Source organism: Tupaia chinensis, unplaced genomic scaffold, assembly GCF_000334495.1.
Source record: "Tupaia chinensis unplaced genomic scaffold, TupChi_1.0 Scaffold000234_1, whole genome shotgun sequence".
Taxonomy (NCBI): Eukaryota; Metazoa; Chordata; class Mammalia; order Scandentia; family Tupaiidae; genus Tupaia; species Tupaia belangeri.
In genome coordinates, this window is record NW_006159712.1 from 3,457,388 (window position 1) to 3,466,432 (window position 9,045).

Below are 9,045 nucleotides of genomic sequence, written 5' to 3' on the forward strand. Positions count from 1 at the left end.
TTACTGTGAGCCAAGAGGACTCGGTGTGTCCTAGCTGGAATACACCCTCATTCCTCAGGCCAGCTTCTCCCTTCTGCTCTACGTCCCTATTTCCGGTCATGCTCCATGGAGTTCCACCTGGTGAGCAATGTCAGCATTCTCCCCTCACGGCCTCCTTCCTATCTCTTCTTTCTTGTTGACTGTGCCCTAGCTCAAGCCCTTGGTCTGATCCATGGCTTGTTTTGTTTTCCTACAGGTGTGTGTGCTTGCTGGAGGGAGGGAGAGAGAGAAAGAGAGAGAGAGAGAGAGAGAGAGAGAGAGAGAGAGAATGAGAAATAATCCCTCAAGGAGGATGGCCATGCCACAATCCCTTCTCCATTCTCCTCTTGAGATGTTGTGCACACACACACATGTGTGTTGTTTTTAAGCCACTGAGTGCAGGATTCGAACTACTCAGTTGGCCATCGAGATCCAGCTACCTGAACCACTACACCACCAATTCTTGGCCATTTTAATGGTGTCTTAACTGATTTCATAACTTGTATGCTTTTCAATCTTTACTCCTCCAAACTACTTTCTAAAGTCGGTGTCTACTGGCTCACTCCTCAGAGTAGAACATAAAAATGATCTGAGAGCAAGTACCTTTGGGAAATGCTGACTTTAATAAAGAGATTTCTTCCCTGTGAGACTTCTCAGGGCTCTCAGTGTACCTACCTCTGGAAAACAGCCAAGAAATAAACAATATAGAACATAAAATTGCCCAAATCCATTTGACTAAAATAGCCTTCTTATCTCTGAGGCATCTCTGGAATACAGTGTTCTAAAACTGGGACTGGCACACCTTTTGGTAATGAACCGGCTAATAAATATTTTCAGCTTTACGGTCTAGTTCGTACAGTCTTTGTGGCCACTGCTCAGCTCTGCTCTGGTGGCGGAGGACGGCCACAGGCAGCATGTATGCAGGTGGTTGCACCTGTGTGCCAACAGAACTTTACTTACAAAAACAGGTGACTGACCCTCAGCTAGTCATTTTTCCACTCTTGTTCTAAAACATCATTACAATTACAGAGATCTAGGTGTCATCTGAGATTTTCTCCTGCAATATCCTCAGGTCCTATTTGCAAAATGCATCTTAAAAATGTCACAGGGACAGCAGGTGGTATGGTGGTTAAGGCACTGGACTCCCACATGGCAGACTATAGTTTGAGTCCCGGATGTGGCAGCTTGAAAATCACGCTGGGGGGACCAGCAGTTGGCATAATGGCTATGTCGCTGGACTCTCATGTAGTCGACCACAGTTCGAGTCCCAGACCCAGTGGCTTAAACTCACGCCAGGCAGGTGTGTGTGTGTGCCCAAGATCCTGAGAGGAGAATGAAGGAGAAGGGATTGTGGTGTGGCCATCCCCCCTGGGGGGTGATTTCTCGCTTTCTGTTTCTCTGTCTCTCTTTGTCTTTCTGGTGAGCGCACGCACCTATAGCAAAAACCCCTCAAAAAAAAAAAAAAAGTCAAGGTGAAAGATCACACTTGCTCATTGGCAGGTGTCTTGTATATTGTAGTGGATTTGTTCATTGAAAATAAAAGGGTACTGGGTGGGATGTGATTTCTCACTTCTCTCTCTGCCTCTCTCTCTCTCTCTCTGGCAAGCGCATATGCCCTATGCCAAAACCAGGGGAAAAAAATAATTGCTTCCTTCTCTCCATCTCTTCTGTTGCCTTCGATTCAGGCCATCACTGGATGGCCTGCCCCTCATAGGGCCTCCTAGCTGGCCTCCCAGGATACTTGTCTGGTTCTTCCACACAGGGCTGGCATGGCTGTCAGAAAATGAATGTCCAATTTTGTTATTTTCTTCAATGACTCTTCACTGGTCTTAGGATGAAGTCCAAGCACCTTGCCATGTGTTGCAAGGTCCAGAGGAGGTGACCCTGGTCCACCCTTCCAGGCTTGACTTCAGGCCTCCTGCTGTGACATTGCAGATAGAGCTGGCATGTGGTCTATAAACACTCGCTCTCCTCACTCTGGACCTTCACACAGGCTGTTTCTCCCGAGATAACTGCTCCTCCTTCTTCAGTTGGCAAATTCCTCTCCTTCAGGCTCCAGCCGAGACATGAGTTCTTTTTTTTTTTTTTTTAGAATTATTCACTCAATTTTATTTATCATCATCATTATGATCTTTTTTTAGTATTATCTTTAGTTTGACCAGAGAGAGAGGGAAAGTGAGAAAGTAAGTGCCAGGTCCAGGACTCGAACTGCCGTCAGTCATGTGGGAGTTCACTGCTCCGCCTTCTGACCCCAGAGACATGACTTCTTTCTTCAATGTCCAAAGTTGGGTTACAAGCCCCTGAATCTCTTTTATCCTTTATAATCTGGCCTTATTACCGCATTTGGCTTTTTGCCTTTGTCTTTCCTAACTAGATTATAAAGCCTGTGAGGGCAAGTTCTCTCCCCTTTTTTCCTGTCTCTCCAGTGTCCACATCAGGCCTGGCAACTACTGGCCTCAGAGGACATAGCTATGTGTCAAAAGGCACAAGGTGGGACCAGCAGGTGGCATGGTGGTCGAAGTGCTGGACACTCCCACATGGCTGACCACGGTTTGAAGTTCCAGACCTGGTGGCTTGCTTTCTTTCTGTCTCTCTTTCTCTCTCTCTTTTTCTGTCTCTCTCTGGTCAAATTAAAATAAATGAATAATAAAATTAAAAATAAATAATTATTTTTAAAAAGGCACAGGCTATCTCCTGACTAAGCCCAAGTCCCCTTGACCACCTTTGAACCAATTCTCTTCTTGTAGGCAAGGCAGCAGATGGCATTAATCAGGTGGCATCATTAGGAACTCATATGCCTTGCTAAAAAAATAATTTGCCCATCTGTAGTGAGGACTGATGACTATGCAGCATTTCAAGGTCCTTTACAGAGGATTTTTGCATTTTAGTTTGAGTCCAAAGATTCTTTCTCGAAGTCTATAAGAGTTCTATATCTTTCTTTACAGAGCCCTATAGCTATCAAAAACGAAGAAAAAGACAAGTACGATGTGTGATCCATTGGTAGATCCTGGATTACTTTAAGGAAACAAAAAGCTACAAAAGAACAGTTGTGGGGACATTAGAGAACTGTGAATATGGAATATATTTTGGACAAAGTCGTGTCAGTGTTAAATAGCTCATGATGGATGGTCGTCTGGTGGTCAGGTAGGAGAATGGGCCTTGCTTTTAGGAGCTACAAGCTGAAGCAGGTAGGGGTAAAGCCTCATGATGTCTGTAACTGACTTTGGAATGGTTCAGTAAGCATCTGAGCAGTTCAGAAGGAAAAGGGAAGGAGCTCAGCTGTGGCCAAAGTGTTAAGAAAGGTAAGTAATTGGGACCAGCAGTTAGCATAACGGCTATGTCGCTGTACTCCCATGTAGTCAACCGCAGTTCGCATCCTGGACTCGGCGGCTTAAAACTCATGCCGGGCACGTGTGTGTGCGTGCCCGAGATCTCGAGAGGAGAGTGGAGGAGAAGGGATTGCGGCATGGCCATCTCCCCTGGGGGGTGATTTCTCGCTTTCTATCTCTCTGTCTCTCTGTCTTTCTGCGCACGCGCCCTATAGCAAAAACCTCTCAAAAAAAAAAGAAGAAGAAAGAAGAAAGGTAAGTAATAATATTTTATTTTATTCAACTCTCAACTCATTCATCACAGTGTCTGGCATGGAATATACCTCAATAAATGTTGAACTACAGCAACTACTACATTGCCTAAAAATGCACTTGAATTGCTCGAGATCTGTTGACTTTCTATTTATTAACTTCTGATATTGGCCTCCGAGCAGCTTTATAACCAATGAGGCTGGCAGACAGCCATACTTCTCCTGGCGAGCCACATGGTCTGAATTCCAAATATATTTCATAGAGCTTATTATCATTTTAATAGTAAAAGGCTTTATAAAGGAAAACAAAGAGGAGAAACTTGGCCTATTTCTTTCTTTCTTTCTTTCTTTTTTTTTTCCAGATGTTTTGCTATAGGGCACATGCGCTTGCCAGAGAGAGTGAGAGAAACAAAGTGAGAAATCACCCCCCGGGGGGATAGCCACATCGCAATCCCTTTTCCTCCATTCTCCTCTTGGGATCTTGGGCACGCACGCACACGCACCTGGCGTGAGTTTAAGCCACCAGGTCTGGGACTCAAACTGTGGTGAACTACATGGGAGTCCAGCGACATAGCCATTATGCCAGATGCTGGTCCCAACTTGGCCTATTTCTGCATGGGTGGCCATTGGAAAGGTTTGCTCACTTCAGTAACCAGGGCTTTGGGGCTGAGGGTGGGGAGCAGAGAGGCAACGATAATAAGGAGAGTGACCACTGACGGAGCCTTGGTCTATGGTGGGCACTGCAAGGGCCCTCCTCCCATTCAGTGCTCACGGCAGCCCCCAAATGTAAAGAACCCCGGAGGATCCACCCAGGCCTGGCTGCCGGGCAGCTGGTGTGATGCCACCATTCCTCAGCTCTGGGAATACAGACCATTCCACCAGCACATGAGGGCTTCCAATGGAGTGCTTGGTAAAGTTCTAGAAGAACCTAAATGGTGATCAGGATTACTGTTATTCTGGGCGTACAAGGACCAGGAGCTCCTTCCCTCCACAGGTTCTCAGCTCAGAAGAGAAACTAATTCCCAATCAGCAAGTTAACAAGTAACGTGGTTACCCCGAGGAAGGGCAAGGTTCACCAGTGTGCTATCAGGAAGTGTCTAGATTGGGCAAGGAAATTATTGGGACAGGTGGGGGGCAAATTTGCCTCTACTTGGAACCACCTGGCATGGACACAGTCCACTGCTTGGAGTTGGTTCAGCAAAGTCCTCCCACCAGCAGGGTGGCTGGGAACTCCCTCCTCCCAGGGAGCGAGGGTGCTCGCCATCTACACAGCATCCTCTGGTGAAGAGTGAGCTGGGGTGTGGATTGCAAATGGAGCATCTGAGCCAGAAGGATGGCAAGTGGGGTGACTGCATTTGCTAGGGCTGAGGCCAACCGTGTCCTCTGTCCGGGCGCCCTGGCTCTTCCCTCTAAAACACGCGGAGGTCAGGTGGAACCAGCAGGTGCTCCGAGTGGGAAGGCGGGCTGCCGTGAACTTGGTAACTAGCACAACGAACACGCTCCAGCAAGCTCCACTACGCCTCCGAGCAGTGAATGGATGAGTTTTACAAACTGAGGGTTCGGCAAGGGGTGAGCAATGGGGGCTGGAGGCTACGCCTCGACTGTGACGGAGCAGACAAGGGGCAGAGGCTGATTCCTCGGTGTCACCACTTTCCACTAAGGCACAGCTGGGCTGAGTTCTTCCACTCCATCAAGAACCAGGACTGGAATGTGGTCTGTGTCTGGGACAGCCGTGTTGTGCCAGGCAGTAGAAAAGATGTGTCCACGCGCTCAGAACTGCACAGCCAGCAGAGCAGGTGGCGACGCTGCAGAAATCCTGTGTGTTGCTAAATCCAATGAGCAGGTGACATCCTTTTGTTTCCCTCCTCTTGCCCTGCCCTTCGCCAGAGCTGCCTACTTGGAATGTAAACATCAGCTCACATACACCTAAACCTCATCATGCCCCCCCCCCCACACACACATATTATACAGTAAGTTGCTTGACAGGAAGAACACACGGAGCCCTATCTCTTCTAGGAAGCGCCCTGCCCTGGATCTCTGCAGGTTCTCGGCCTGCCCAGGCCCGCACACATGCCCATTGCAGGGAACACGTGGGTGGGGGTGTCGGGTCTCCTGGGCGGGGGCCTCTGCACCTCCATCTCCAGCTACATCGTATTCCCTCCTCACAGGAGGTGGGGAGGGGGTGTCTTGAGTTCCCTGTGAGATGGACTGGCGTTCTCTGGGAGGCAGACCCTGGGCTGGAATTCGTGTGCAGGACATTTCTTAGATCTGTCGGGACAATGCTTGGCAGGGGGGAGGGGGGGGCGGGACGGCTGTGATGCTGTGGCCACGGCGGCTCAGTTGATGTTAGGGGCTCTGGAGCTGCCGTAATTTCTCAGAGACGCGCCTACAGTTTGAGTATGGCCCCCCACCCCTCTCTTTCGTGTGCTGGCCCTTGCAATGGGATCAAGAAGGGAAGGACTTGACACAGTGTGTCAGCGTGTGGGGTCTGAGGAGGGAGATCCAGCTCGAGGCCATCAGGGCAGAGCCCCCTGAGTTCTAGTGGGCTTCTAAGGAGTGGGAGTGAGACGAGGCAGAGACTGGCGGGCACAGCCGCTCTGCTCTGCTCGCGCCTTTGGGATAGGACAGGGACTCTGCAAGACCCCACTCAATATACCACCCTGAGCCTTGGCCTCCGGATCACAGGTGGGACAAAGCTCTGTTTTTATAACTCTCGCAGTTTCAGATATTTTCTATTATTGCAACTCAGCAGACTAGAACAGATGCTGCTCACCAGGGCAAGTGGCCCGGCCGTCGCCGCCCCGTAGCACCGGCCTCCGGACATGGGCTGCCCTGGGGAGGGCTGCGACTTTGCCCCGGCAGCTCGGTGGCTCTCCGGGGAGGGTGAGGAGGCCTGTGTGGGACGGTCGGTCAGCAGCACTCCTGGCCACTGGGGCTGAGCACCTGGGCCTGAAGAAGGGTCTGCCCTCTATGGGGGGGGTCTACTGTGTCCCCAACAGGCTTGCTGTGACCTGGTCCAGCGCACTCAGGAGGAACAGAGAATGTTCTCTCATTGTGTGTGTGTGTGTGTGTGTTTAAACTTTTTTTTTTGAGAATTATTTATATTTATTTATTTATTTACTTGATCCGAGAGGGACAGAGTGAGACACACACACACACACACACACACACACACACACACACACAGAAAGTAAGAAAGCAAGCCGCAAAAAAACAGTGGTCGGCCATGTGGGAGTCCAGCACCCTTAACCACCATGCCACCTTCCGGCTCGTGTGCGTTTGTTTTTAATGATGCCAGGCCTAAGTCCTCAACTACTGAGTGTCAAAGTGCCCACATTATTAAGGCCAGCAGGGAAGGCTTTCACTAACCCAAGCCTGTCCTCTCTCTTCTTCCAATGACTTTTTTTTTTTTTTAAGATTTTTCCAGAGGGTGTGTGCACTCACCAGAGAGAGACAGACAGAAAGAGAAGGAAAGTGAGAAATCACCCCCCATGGGTGACTCTAGTCTCCTCACGGAATTTTGGGATGCGTACATGTGCCCAGTGTGCTTTCAAAGCCACTGGATTCAGGACTTGAACTACTGCCAGCCATGTGGGATCCAGTACCTCAACCACCACGCCACCTGCTGGCCCTGACAGTTCTATGCTCTGTTGTATCCTTTTACCTGAACCTGCCAGTTTCATGAAAACTGGCCAATTCCCACGGTGCAAATAATCCCACCATGGCCGATTTCAAGCTCCCACTGTGATGTCACCAACTTCTGGGTTGGGAAGAGATGCCTGTCGGTCCTGAGAGTGGGTTCCGGCACCCGTGCCGGAGCAGGTTCCACATGGAGGGGGCCCTGGGGAAGACTGCAAGCAGTGCGGAGGGCCTGCCCTAGTCATTGGCGGAGACGGGCTTGCCTACCTGCCTCTGTCTCAGCTCTTTTTTTGGGGGGAAGGTTTTTGCCTTAGGGCGTGTGCACTCACTAGAGAGAGAATCAGAGGCAGCGAGAGGGGAAGTGAGAAATCACCTCCCAGGGCAGACGGCCACACTGTAATCCCTTCTCTTCCTTATCCTCCCAAGACCTGGGCACACATGCACACACACACACACACACATGTGCCTGGTGTGTTTCAAGCCACCAGGTCCGGGACTTGAACCACAGTCAGCTACGTAGGATTCTGGTGATGTAACCGCTACATTATCTGCTGGCACCCCACCTCAGCTCTTAGAGCCTCAGTCTGTGGGTGTCAAATGGCTTCAACTTTGCTTCTGTCCCAGCTCCCCATGCCCCTTCACCCGTGGCCACACCTCTGACTGCAAATCTTACTCCTCGATGCGCTGGCTTCTGTCCTTCTGCTTGGCCGGTTCCCGAGAGGCAAGACTGAGGGCAGTGGGGGGCAAAGATGGGGAAGGAGCCTTCCCGACTGATTCTGCACTCCTGCAGGTTCCTATCGGCAGGAACCTCTGAGCTGGTGCCCGAGGGCTTCCTGCGCCCTCACAGTCAGTGCGAAGCTAACATATGGGAGCTTCATGTGGGGGCGTGCCCCCTCCATGCCAGTGCTGCACCCCAGGGCTCCTGCGACTTTCGTCACCACCACAGGAGGTGGGTGACCTTGCTTCTCCCCATTTCACCGATGAGGAAACTGGGTCATAGCGCGGTTTAAGGTTTGCCCAAGGTTTGTAGCAAGCACTTGGTAAAACAGGTCTCAAACTCCAATCATGGACCCCACAGCTCATGCTAAGAACCATTTTGCCAAGGTTGGGAACAGGCTGAAACATGTCCCATGTAAGGATGCCAGAGGACGAAGGATAAAAGTAGCCCTTCTGTTGCACTCTTCTATACATAGTATTTCCACAGGTCGAGCGTGTTCCCCCTCAGTCCCCCTCTCTCCAGGGTGCTGAGAGACATGTGCATAGTGAGAAGGAGAAGCCTCCGCTGATCGCCTGCTGCAGTGTTCCTGGACACGCCATCCTGCACGTCCCACTGTGCTGACATTTCCACCAGCTGCACGCCATGCACGTCTGTCTGCACCCTTCACACTCTGCACTACCCCTTCCCTCACACCCAGCATCTTCACACCCACACACCCCTCCTCGAAGCCCACATTGGGCATGATCCTGGCACTTGCATTGTGTTTTACACACATGTGTGTGTGCGCGCACACACATTCTTCCTGCAGGTAGCTCACGCTGTAAATACCTGTGCCCATGCACAAACATGCAGGCAGACACTGAGTGCTTCTCTGCACATGGGAACACACACACCTACAGGACGGTACATGGACCCTGTGCATCACACCCTGCGCCTCCGGATCTGTAGCACATTCCTGGGCTCACTCCACAGGCCACGCCTTTTCCTGGCCCATACCCTGTCATACCGAACCTCCATGGCCTCGGCCTCAGGCTGCTCAGCACACCTCACCTCACAGCTGCAAGAACCGACACACCCCAGCCAGCGGCAG